The sequence below is a fragment of the Protopterus annectens genome, chromosome 8.part1 (assembly GCF_019279795.1).
Source record: "Protopterus annectens isolate FY-2018-M chromosome 8.part1, PAN1.0, whole genome shotgun sequence".
Lineage (NCBI taxonomy): Eukaryota > Metazoa > Chordata > Ceratodontiformes > Protopteridae > Protopterus > Protopterus annectens.
In genome coordinates this window covers 522413728-522423644 of record NC_056742.1, presented here as the reverse complement: position 1 = coordinate 522423644, position 9917 = coordinate 522413728, and positions in this window count along the sequence as shown.

Genomic DNA, 9917 nt, shown 5'->3' with positions numbered 1-9917 from the left:
AATGCTCTGGAATCTCTGTCAGAGGGAACTGGGTTTTTTGCTGATGAGGCCTTGATCCCTTTGGGTCCCTGAGAAATAGTTTCAGGGTCAGCAACAGGGCTTTTATACAGAAATTTGTGATAGTCGGGGACTCTGAAATATCTATCAGGTTTAACTGGGGCTGGAGTAAGGAGTCAGGGTTTAAACTGGATTCAGTGTAGACATCATCCACAATATCTAACACTGGTGGAATAGCAAGGGGTCTGTGTTGAGTCAGTAAAAGGAAGTCTCGGAGCCTTTCCTTGGATTCTGAGTAATCCTGGCCCTCCCAATGGAAATGCTCCCTCATGGTATGCAAGGTCTCCCCAAAGGAGTAGTCCTCAGGTGGAGAGGCTCATGGAATTGATTCCTCAGCATCAGAGTCCTCATAAGGGGGTAAAGAATATCCTAAGTCTGGGCCTTTTATGAGGCGGGGATGGGACCCCTGAACAGGGTGATTAGGTCTTCGGCCATTTTGAGCATTTGTTTCTTAGGCAATGGAAGCCTGTCCTGGAGAATGCTGAATCTGTTTCTTTGTTTTTAAGGGGGCCTTAGAGTTAGCAGAGGGTTTAATGGTTAAATGGGTAGGTCTGAAAACACCCTCAAAAGCTGTGGATTGCTCAGCTACTTCGGTTCCCTCTGAAGGGTTAGTTTCAGTGGGCTGAAAACCTAGAGCGTCCGAAGGCCCAGCCAGCTCCACGTGGGAGTCGGAGGTAGTCTGTGGTTCTATGGAAGCTGTCGTCAGGGGCTGTGTAGGCACCTCGCTGAAAACCGGAGAACCGGCGACTGGCCTAAAAGAGGCCTCGTCGTCAGTTTTGGGCCTCGGATGCCTGTCCTTATCTTTGCGTTTATGTATTCCGGTCGTCGGAAGTACCGACGGCATGGTGTAATAGAATTTTCTGCCAAAATAATGTCGGGCAAAATCAAACAGACGTTTAATAGTGCGCTTGTTAAACCTAGCACAAAACCGACAACCAGTGACGTCGTGGTCTGGGCCTAGGTATGGAATACAATAGGAGTGGAAATCCTTATGAGGTATTTGCTTCCCACAAGAAATACAGTTATTAACTTTTACTGACATCAGTCTGAGGCAAGAAAAAGTTTCCCCAACGGGGTACTTAGCTTTGTAGAAGACTTCGGTTCTGGATTTGGAATGAAAATCTCAGGAGTCGGCCGACCGGCACTTGCGAACTGCTTTTGCTTCAGGCACCGCACAGCAAGAAAGACTGGAGAAAATGGTGTCGGCTGCATCTTGTATACCCCTGTCACACTGACGTCAGGGAAGAGGTGACAGCAACTGACACCGGACCAAGACTTTGGAACTCGGGCCAACTGGGGAACCGCCTGACTGCAGGATAACCCAACTGTAATGACTGCAGCAGTGTAACACGATGAACATCAGTTTTTTGCAATGGAAGCCTTGACCCCCTTTGGGACCCTGATAAATTGTTTCTGGGTCAGCAGCAGGGTTTTTATAAAGAAATTTATGCGAGTCTGGGACGCTGTAGTACCTATCTGGCTTGACTGGTGCAGGGGGTAATGAATCAGTAAACAAACTGGATTCAGAAAAAACAAACAATATCTAGTACAGGGGGAATAGCAAGGGGCCTGTGCTGAGGCAGTAAAAGAAAGTGTCTGAGCCTTTTCTTGGATTCTGAATAATCCTGGCTCTCCCAATGGACATGCTCCCTCATGGTGTGCAGGGTTTCCCCAAAAGAGTAATCCATCAGGAGGAGAGGCTGAAAGGATAGATTCTTCAGTATCAGAGTCCTCATAGGGAGGAAGATAATATCCCCATTCTGAAGAGGAATCAGAGGAAATAAAAACCTGGTCAGAGGAGTCAGTCATCGTCTTGCCTAGGCCTTTTATCAGGAGGGAGATGGGAACCCCTGATCAGAGTAATTAGGCCCTTGGCCATTTTAAGCGTGTTTCTTTGGCATGGATGACTGTCCAGGAGAGTGCTGTACTTGTTTCTGTCTTTAATGGTGTTTTAGACTGCCTTGGCTGCTGAAGTAGACTTGATAGTAAGCTGTGAAGGTCTAAAAAAACCTCAGAAGCCAATGCCTGCTCAGCAGCTCCGGACCCATCTGAGGGAATAGTCTCCGTAGGCCCAATACCTTGAGTTTCCAGCGGCCTAGTCGGCTCCACGTGGGAGGCGGAAGCGGCCTGCGTCTCTGAGGTAGCGAGCATCAGGGGCTGCCAAACTGCCTCACTGAGAACCGGCGACTAGCTTAGAAGAAACCTAGTCAGTGTTGGCCCTCTGATGCCTGTCCTTTTCCTTGTGTTTCTTATGAATTGCAGTAGTCGGACGGCTATCCAATGACATTGTGTAATTAAATCTTCGGCCAAAGTAATGAAAAGCAAAATCATACCGACGCTTAATAGTGCGTTTGTTAAATCTAGCACAAAACCTGCAATTAGCAACGTTGTGATCAGGGCCTAGGCAAGGAATACAGTAAGAATGGAAGTCCTCATGAGGTATTTGCTTCCCACAAGAAATGCAATTAACTTTCTGACATCGGTCTGGAGCAGTTTCCCCAACGGGGTACTTAGCTTTAAATGAAGACTTCGGATCTGAAATTTGAATACGAAAATCTCAGGAGTCGGCCAACCGGCACTTGCGAACTGCTTGTGCTTCGGGCACCGTGCAGCAAAATAGACTGAAGAAAATGTTGTTGGCTGCATCTTTTATACCCCTGGCGCACTGACGTCAGGAAAGAGGAGACAGCAACAGACGCCAGACCAAGACGTTGGAATTCAGGCCGACTGTGGGTAGCCTGCCAGCAGGATAACACAAGGGTAATGACTGCAACAGTGAAACACGAACATGTGTGGAAACTTTGATGCAGTCAGTGTTGAGGAGTGATAGGCCAGTGAGTTCCCATAAGACAGGCAATGGATGGCATAGGATGAAATTGAAGAGAAGGTGCCACAGACGATGCTATAGAACTTTCTAGAGAGTGCCCGCAGGAAGTGGAAAACAAAAGGATGTGCCCCCAGTCTGGAAGAAAATGAACTAAGGGAAGAGTTGCTTGATTTAATGGACATGGATATATTAAGATCAATGAAAGAAACATGCAGAAGGTCAATAAAACCCTAAAAGTCAGAAGTCTGAAAAAAAATTAACAGTAATTAGTACTGTCCATAGAGATCCATGCAATATAACAAAGATATGTTACTGTGCAGTTAAAAATAACTGATAAAGTTCTACCACAAGAGCACAGGGTAGTAATCAAATACCATCATGGAAGTATCTACTAGAGAAAAATATAAAGCAATTAAGACAAGATGTGTCACTGTTAGAAGACTATAGAAGAGGGAATAAATCAACAAAAATACTAAGATAGATGTGATAAAAGCAATGTACAATATTAGAATAGACCTGGATCTACCATGCACTGTCGCAAATAAACTCAACATTTCAGCACAGGTGGAAAAACTTATAAGATGCACAGATAAATATAAGGGAAAAATACAAAATCAGCAATTTACTGATGGCCAAAAAACGTTTTAGAAAATTGGGAAACAAGGTAAAAGGAACTGAAAGACCACCAAAAAAAGAAAGATGCATTATGGAGAAGTATCTATGAAGACCCTGTGGAACACAACAACGATGCTAAATGGATAAAAGTAGTAAAATAAAGAAGTTTATAGGTACAGGACATGAAATGGGATGAAGTAACAGCCAGAGAGATCGAAACAAAGTTAAGAAAAGCCTCTAATTGGAAAACCCCAGGCCCAGATGCAGTACCTAACATTTGGTTAAAAGTATTAACATCTTTGCATGAAGATTTAGCCACGAGTAAGAACTATTTATATGCGGACCCCGGACAGACACCAACCTGGTTAACAGATAAAACAATGCTTCTACTTAATAGTGAACCTGCAAGCTACCCCAAAAACTAGACCAATTACTTGACTTCAGAAGATGTATAAACTATACACGGGGGAATTGATGCAGACAGTTTACAGACATTTCGAAGAAAACTCAATCAATTATGGCAGCAGACCAAAAGTGCAATAAAAGAAAGCCATATGGAACAAAGGATCATTTGTTAAAGTTATAGTGGAGAACTGTAAAAAGGGGAAGAATCTAAGTATGGCTAGACTGACTACAAAAAGCATTTGATAGTATCTCACATTCATGGATAAAAAAGTGCTTAAAAAAGTATAAGATACACCCCTACATTGATCGACTACATTACAGTGACCATGAAACTATGTCAGACTACTTTGCAATTAAACCATGATAAAGGACAAATTACTATCCCAGGGATAAAAAAAAATCAAAGGGGGATATTACATAGTGACTGTCACTGTTGCTATTATGCCTTGACCTTAACAAATTAAACTGTCTACTTAACAGCTTAGGCCATGGCTATAATTTGGCTCCTAGAAAACAACAAAGTGTAAAGACTTAGCTTCTCCTTGTCGACAATTTAGAACTGCAAAGCTCATCAGATGAGGACCTGATAGCACAGTTGCAGGCTGTCAAACCTTTTTCAAATATTAGAATGTCATTTGGCCTTGATAAATGCGCAAAAGTAACCTTTAAAGCAAGAAAACTGCAGCACCAGGAAAAAAAGAAGTTATGTTCTTACCATAACGTTCCATGGGAGTTGTTCATTTCTCCTTCATTCTTACACGTGGGTTCGGAGACTATCCATCGGCTCAGAGTCCGTCCCTATCCCATGATGCTCTGCTGCCAAACACCAGATCTAGTTTGCTGAAAACCAGCAAGAAACACAACTAAGCAACCCAATAACAAGGTAACTATTTACAATTAGTTTAAAGATAACCTGGCTGACAAGAGGATACTAGTAAAATCAAACCGACCCCCAGCCATACCCGTTCTTCCAGAACATGGAGGGGGAAGGCGGGAGGGAGCGTAAGAACAAAGGCGAGATGAACAACTCACATGGAATGTTACGGTAAGAACATAACTTCTTTATGTGAAGTTGTTCAATCTCGCCGTTTGTTCTTACACGTGGGTAGCGTCCCAAGCCCCCTAAATCCTGGGAGGCTAACGGGAGTACATTCCTGAGAACGGTAGAAGCAAAGGAATCCCCGTCCCTGGAGGCCATGTCCACTTTGTAATGAGTAATGTATGAGGTATGGACCAAGTAGCGGCTGCACAAATGGTGTCCAAAGGTAAATAAGTTGCATGAGCTAAGGACATTGAAACAGCCGTAGCAGAATGAGCTTTCACTTAACTTTCTAAAGGTTGATGGGATGAAGAATATGCAAACTTTACACAATCAGAAAGCCATTTGGACAACATAACTTGGGATACTGAAAGGCCCTTACTGTCTGCATGGGAAACAAATAGCTGATGTGATTTTCTGAATCCTTTTGTTCTGTCCAAATAAAATCTCTGCTGTCTATGAACATCAAGCTTAAGTAACATGTATTCCAATTTACTGGCATGATGCCTTTAAAAATTGGGAAGTTCAATGGACTGGTTCAAGTTTGCTTCGGAACACACCTTCTGAAGAAAGGATGGATTTGTTTTTAGAGACACCCTGTCGGGGTGAAAGACCAAATATGGGGGCCTAACAGAGTGCTTGAAGCTCAGAAACTCTACGTGCCGAAGTAATGGCCACTAAGAAAATTGTCTTCCAAGAAAGGAACGTCAACGGACAAGAAGATGCGGGCTCAACAGGGGGAAGCAGGAGTTAAGACAGCACCAAATTTAGATTCCAGGAAGTAATCGGATGTCTGATAGGGGGTCGGAAGTGATTAGTCCCTTTCAGAAAGGCTTTACATAATCTATGGGACATAATGTTAGAACCTGCGCATCCCACATGGAAGTTACATATGGCAGCCAATTGAACCCTTATAGTAGCAGCTGCCACTCCACCGTGGAAAAGTGAAGTCAAAAATTCCAGAATGATATGAATAGGGGTGATAAAGGGATCAATACCATGTTGAGAAGCCCAATGCCCAAATCGTTTCCATTTATTGTTATAGTTTCCTGGTGGAGACTTTATGCGAGGAAACCAGAATATGCTGAACCGCGGGAGACAAATCATGAGACCTGGCTAGGTTGGGAAGAGGAGCAGCCAAGCTGTCATTTTGAGGGATACAAGAGAGGGGTGAAGAACTCCCGACGAATGAGTCAAAAGGTCTGGCACTGAGTCCAGAACCCAAGGTTCTTCCATTTGGTATTGTGGAAGGAAGAACCACCATACCTGCGCCAAGGCCAAAATGGGGCTATCAGAACAGTCCTTCCCAGGCTTTTGATTTTCAGTAAAAATTTGGGGATCAGTGGGGATGGAGGAAAGGCATATAGGAGACCTGAGGGCCAATCGTGTACAAGTGCGTCCCTTGGGATGTCCCCCGGTGGAGGGTATAGGGCAAAGCAGCTTCTGCATTTGGCATTCATCGGGGATGCAAAAAGGTCGCAGCAAGGCTGGCCCCATCTGCGGAATATCCATTCCGCCACTGGTTCTTTGAGGGACCTCTCGTGAGGCAATAGAATGGCTCTGCTCAATTTGTCCGCTATCACACTGGATGACCCCGGGATGTTCGTTGCTATCAGGAAGCGCCCGGTGGATACAGCCCACTGCCAAATTCTCAGGGCCTCTTGGCATAAGGGGTAAGATCTGGTTCCCCCTTGCTTGCTGATGTACCAGACTACTGACATGTCTGTCTGTACTGCAATCGTTTCGAGGTAGAGAGTCATGAAAGTGTTGCAACACCAGGAACACCGCTCTCAACTCCAAGACACTGATGCGCAAATTGGATTCCATCTCTGACCAAGTACCTTGGGGACAGTTCTTCCTTAACACAGCCCCCATCCTATCAGGGAAGCATCCGTGGTCACTGTGGCTGTTGAAGGGGGGAGCACAAACGGATGACCAGCAGTAACTTGGTGGCTGTTCAACCACCAAAGGAGGTCCTTTTTGCAACTATTTGTCAGCAGCATCTCATGCGACATTGGAAGTTGTTTATAAGACCACTGTGTGAAGAGTAACCATTGGAGTATCCTCATGTGCATGCGCCTCAGAGGAACCGCTATGAGAGTCGCTGCCATGGTGCCCAACAGCTTCAGAACTTGGAATGCAGGGACTTTCATTTCGAACAAAAGGGATACTTGGTTTCGTAAAGAGATTACCCGTTCTTGAGGCAGTCTGACCAGAAAGGTGGTGGTGTCTAGATCTACTCCTATAAAGGAAATATGCTGCGACGGCAATAAAGCAGATTTTTCGAAATTTAAGGTTATGCCCAAGTGGGAGCACAGGCTGATAGTGTAATCCCTGGCGTGAATCAGTTGATGCCTGGTCAAGACGGTAAGGAGCCAGTCGTCGAGATATGGAAACATCCGGAATCCTAAACGTCTCAGGTGAGCCGTGACAACTGCCATGCATTTGGTGAACACTCTGGGGGCTGTGGTGAGAGGAAAGGGCAAAGCTCGGAATTGGTAGTGACTGGCCCCCAGCCGGAAACGCAAGTGATCTTTGGATGGCCTGGCCATGTTTATGTGGTAGTACACATTCTTGAGATCTATTGAGCACATCCAATCGCCCATTTCGAGAAACAGGATTATCGACTGAAGCGTGACCATCCAGAACTTTTACTTTTTGACAAAGGAGTTGAGATTACTGAGGTCTGAGATGGGCCTCCAGTCACCTGTTTTCTTTGGAACTAAAAAGAACCTGAAGTAAGTTCCGGATCCTATTTAGTCCATCGAGACTGGCTGGATGACTTTTTTCCAGTAGCCTCTGAATTTCTACGGCTGCTAGACTCTGCAGACTGGGTGGAATGTCTGGGATTCTTGTCCGAATGGAAGGGAATTAAAAAGGGAATGATGTAGCCTCTGGTGATTATACTTTTTACCCAGGAATCTGATGTAATTCCTAGCCAGGCATCTGGGTATAAAGCTAAGCGACCCCCGACTGCCTCCAGAGTAGGACGGTCGGGCCTCCTCTCAGGAGCGCTGATAGGGTTTTGCCAGGGAACTGCTCCCCGTCACCCTGGTTCTGCAGACCCCCCTTCTGCCGCCTGGGCGGCATCTACCATTATACCCCCCTCCTCTGTCCCTGGAAGGGGTTTCACTACATGTGTTCTGGAAAGATCCTTGGGACTTTCGGAAAGTACAGTTTTGTACCTACCATAAATGTAGATGTCCGAGAGGAATGCATCTGCAGTCTTTACAAATGGGTTGTCCTGTCATCAGGCAGCCCTTCGGTCGGCCGGATTCCAAAGTCTGGGTCTGGCTTCGGCTGGTGTCGCACTTCACCCAACGTCATTGCGGCAGTTCTTCGGGTATAAAGGCATCAGCCGACGCCATTTTCCTCAGTGTTTCTTGCCCCAGATGCCAGGTGCCCTCTTGGATGGCTAAATTTGGAGAAATGCCAAAGTTTCCAAATAGTAGAGAGCAAACACACAAAATAAACATGTATGTACATATATACAAACAAATACACCATAATAGATCCCCCCCCAACCTAGCTGAAGATTGGTAAGTACCCTAGGAGTACCTCAGAGGGGAAGGAGGGTGGGTAATCCTGACTGCAGATGCATTCCTCTGGACATCTACATTTATGGTAGGTACAAAACTGTACTATGTCCTTCAAGGATGCAACCGCAGTCTTTTCAAATGGGTAGAATACCATAGCTAAACTAGGGGAGGAGGAAATGAGAATAGATTATGGTGTAGTCAGGATCCCTTGCAAAACAGCAGTGGCAAAACCAGCACGGGATCTAGAGTATAGAGGTAAGTTATAATGCTTGGCAAATGTATGCACGGAGGTCCAAGTAGCAGCCTCTATAATGTCCTTGGTAGCCACTCCTCGTAAGAAAGCTGTGGTAGTGGCTGTAGCCCTTGTGGAGTGAGGCCTGATATTCTCTGGAGTTTTCTTTCCATGGTAGGAGTAACAAAATCTAATGCAATTTCCTATCCATTTGGAGATTGTTTAGAAATTGGTTTTCCTTTTCCTGTTGCATATGCTACCAGAAGCTGGTCAGTTTTTCTATCGTTTTTTGTCCTGTCCAGGTAGTAGTATAATTGTCTGTGTACATCCAAGGTATGTAAGAGCTTTTCTCCCCTGTTCTGTGGATTGGGGAAGAATGTAGGAAGGTGGATAGCCTGATTTAAAGAGACTCTGGATACCACCTTAGGCATAAATGTAGGATTTGTTATCATGGACACTATCTTGATGGAAGATCAGGAAGGGTTGTACTGCCATTAATGCCTGTAGTTCAGAGACCCTTCTTGCTGAAGATATTGCCAGCAGAAAAGCAGTCTTCCAGGATAAGTATTGTAATTCTGCTGTAGCTGCTGGTTCGAAAGGAGGTAGAGTCAGTTTTTCTAGCACAAAGTTCAAGTCCCATGCTGGCAATGGAGGTTTCCTGGGAGGTTTTACATTTTTAATTCCTTTCAGAAACGGTTTGAGCAGAGGATGCGAGAAGACAGGAGGATCCAAGCTGTATTCTGCTGAAATAGCTGATGCGTGTATCTTGATGGAGGAATAGGACAGGCCTGTATGGAAGAGCTCCGCCAAGTACTCCAGGATGTTGGCTATGTTTACCAGTGTCGCATCTTGCCCCTTTGCAGTACTCCAGATGAGATATCTTTTCCATTTTGCTGCATAATTATTTCTTGTTGAAGGTCTACGAGCCTCCAGGATTATGTCTTTAACCCTTTTGGATAAATTTGGGTTAATTGCTGTTATGTAATGTTCCAGGCAGTTAGCTGCAGAGTTTTTAGGTTTGGATGCAGAATGTTGTAGTTGTTCTGTGTCAGCAGTAATGGGGATCAGGGGCAGTGTCCATATTTGTTCCCGGGACATGCTCCTCAGCAGTGGATACCAATGCTGTCTTGGCCAGTCTGGGGCTAGCAGAATGATCCTCGGACGTTCCTCTTTGATCTTGAGAAGCACCTTGTGCATCAAAGG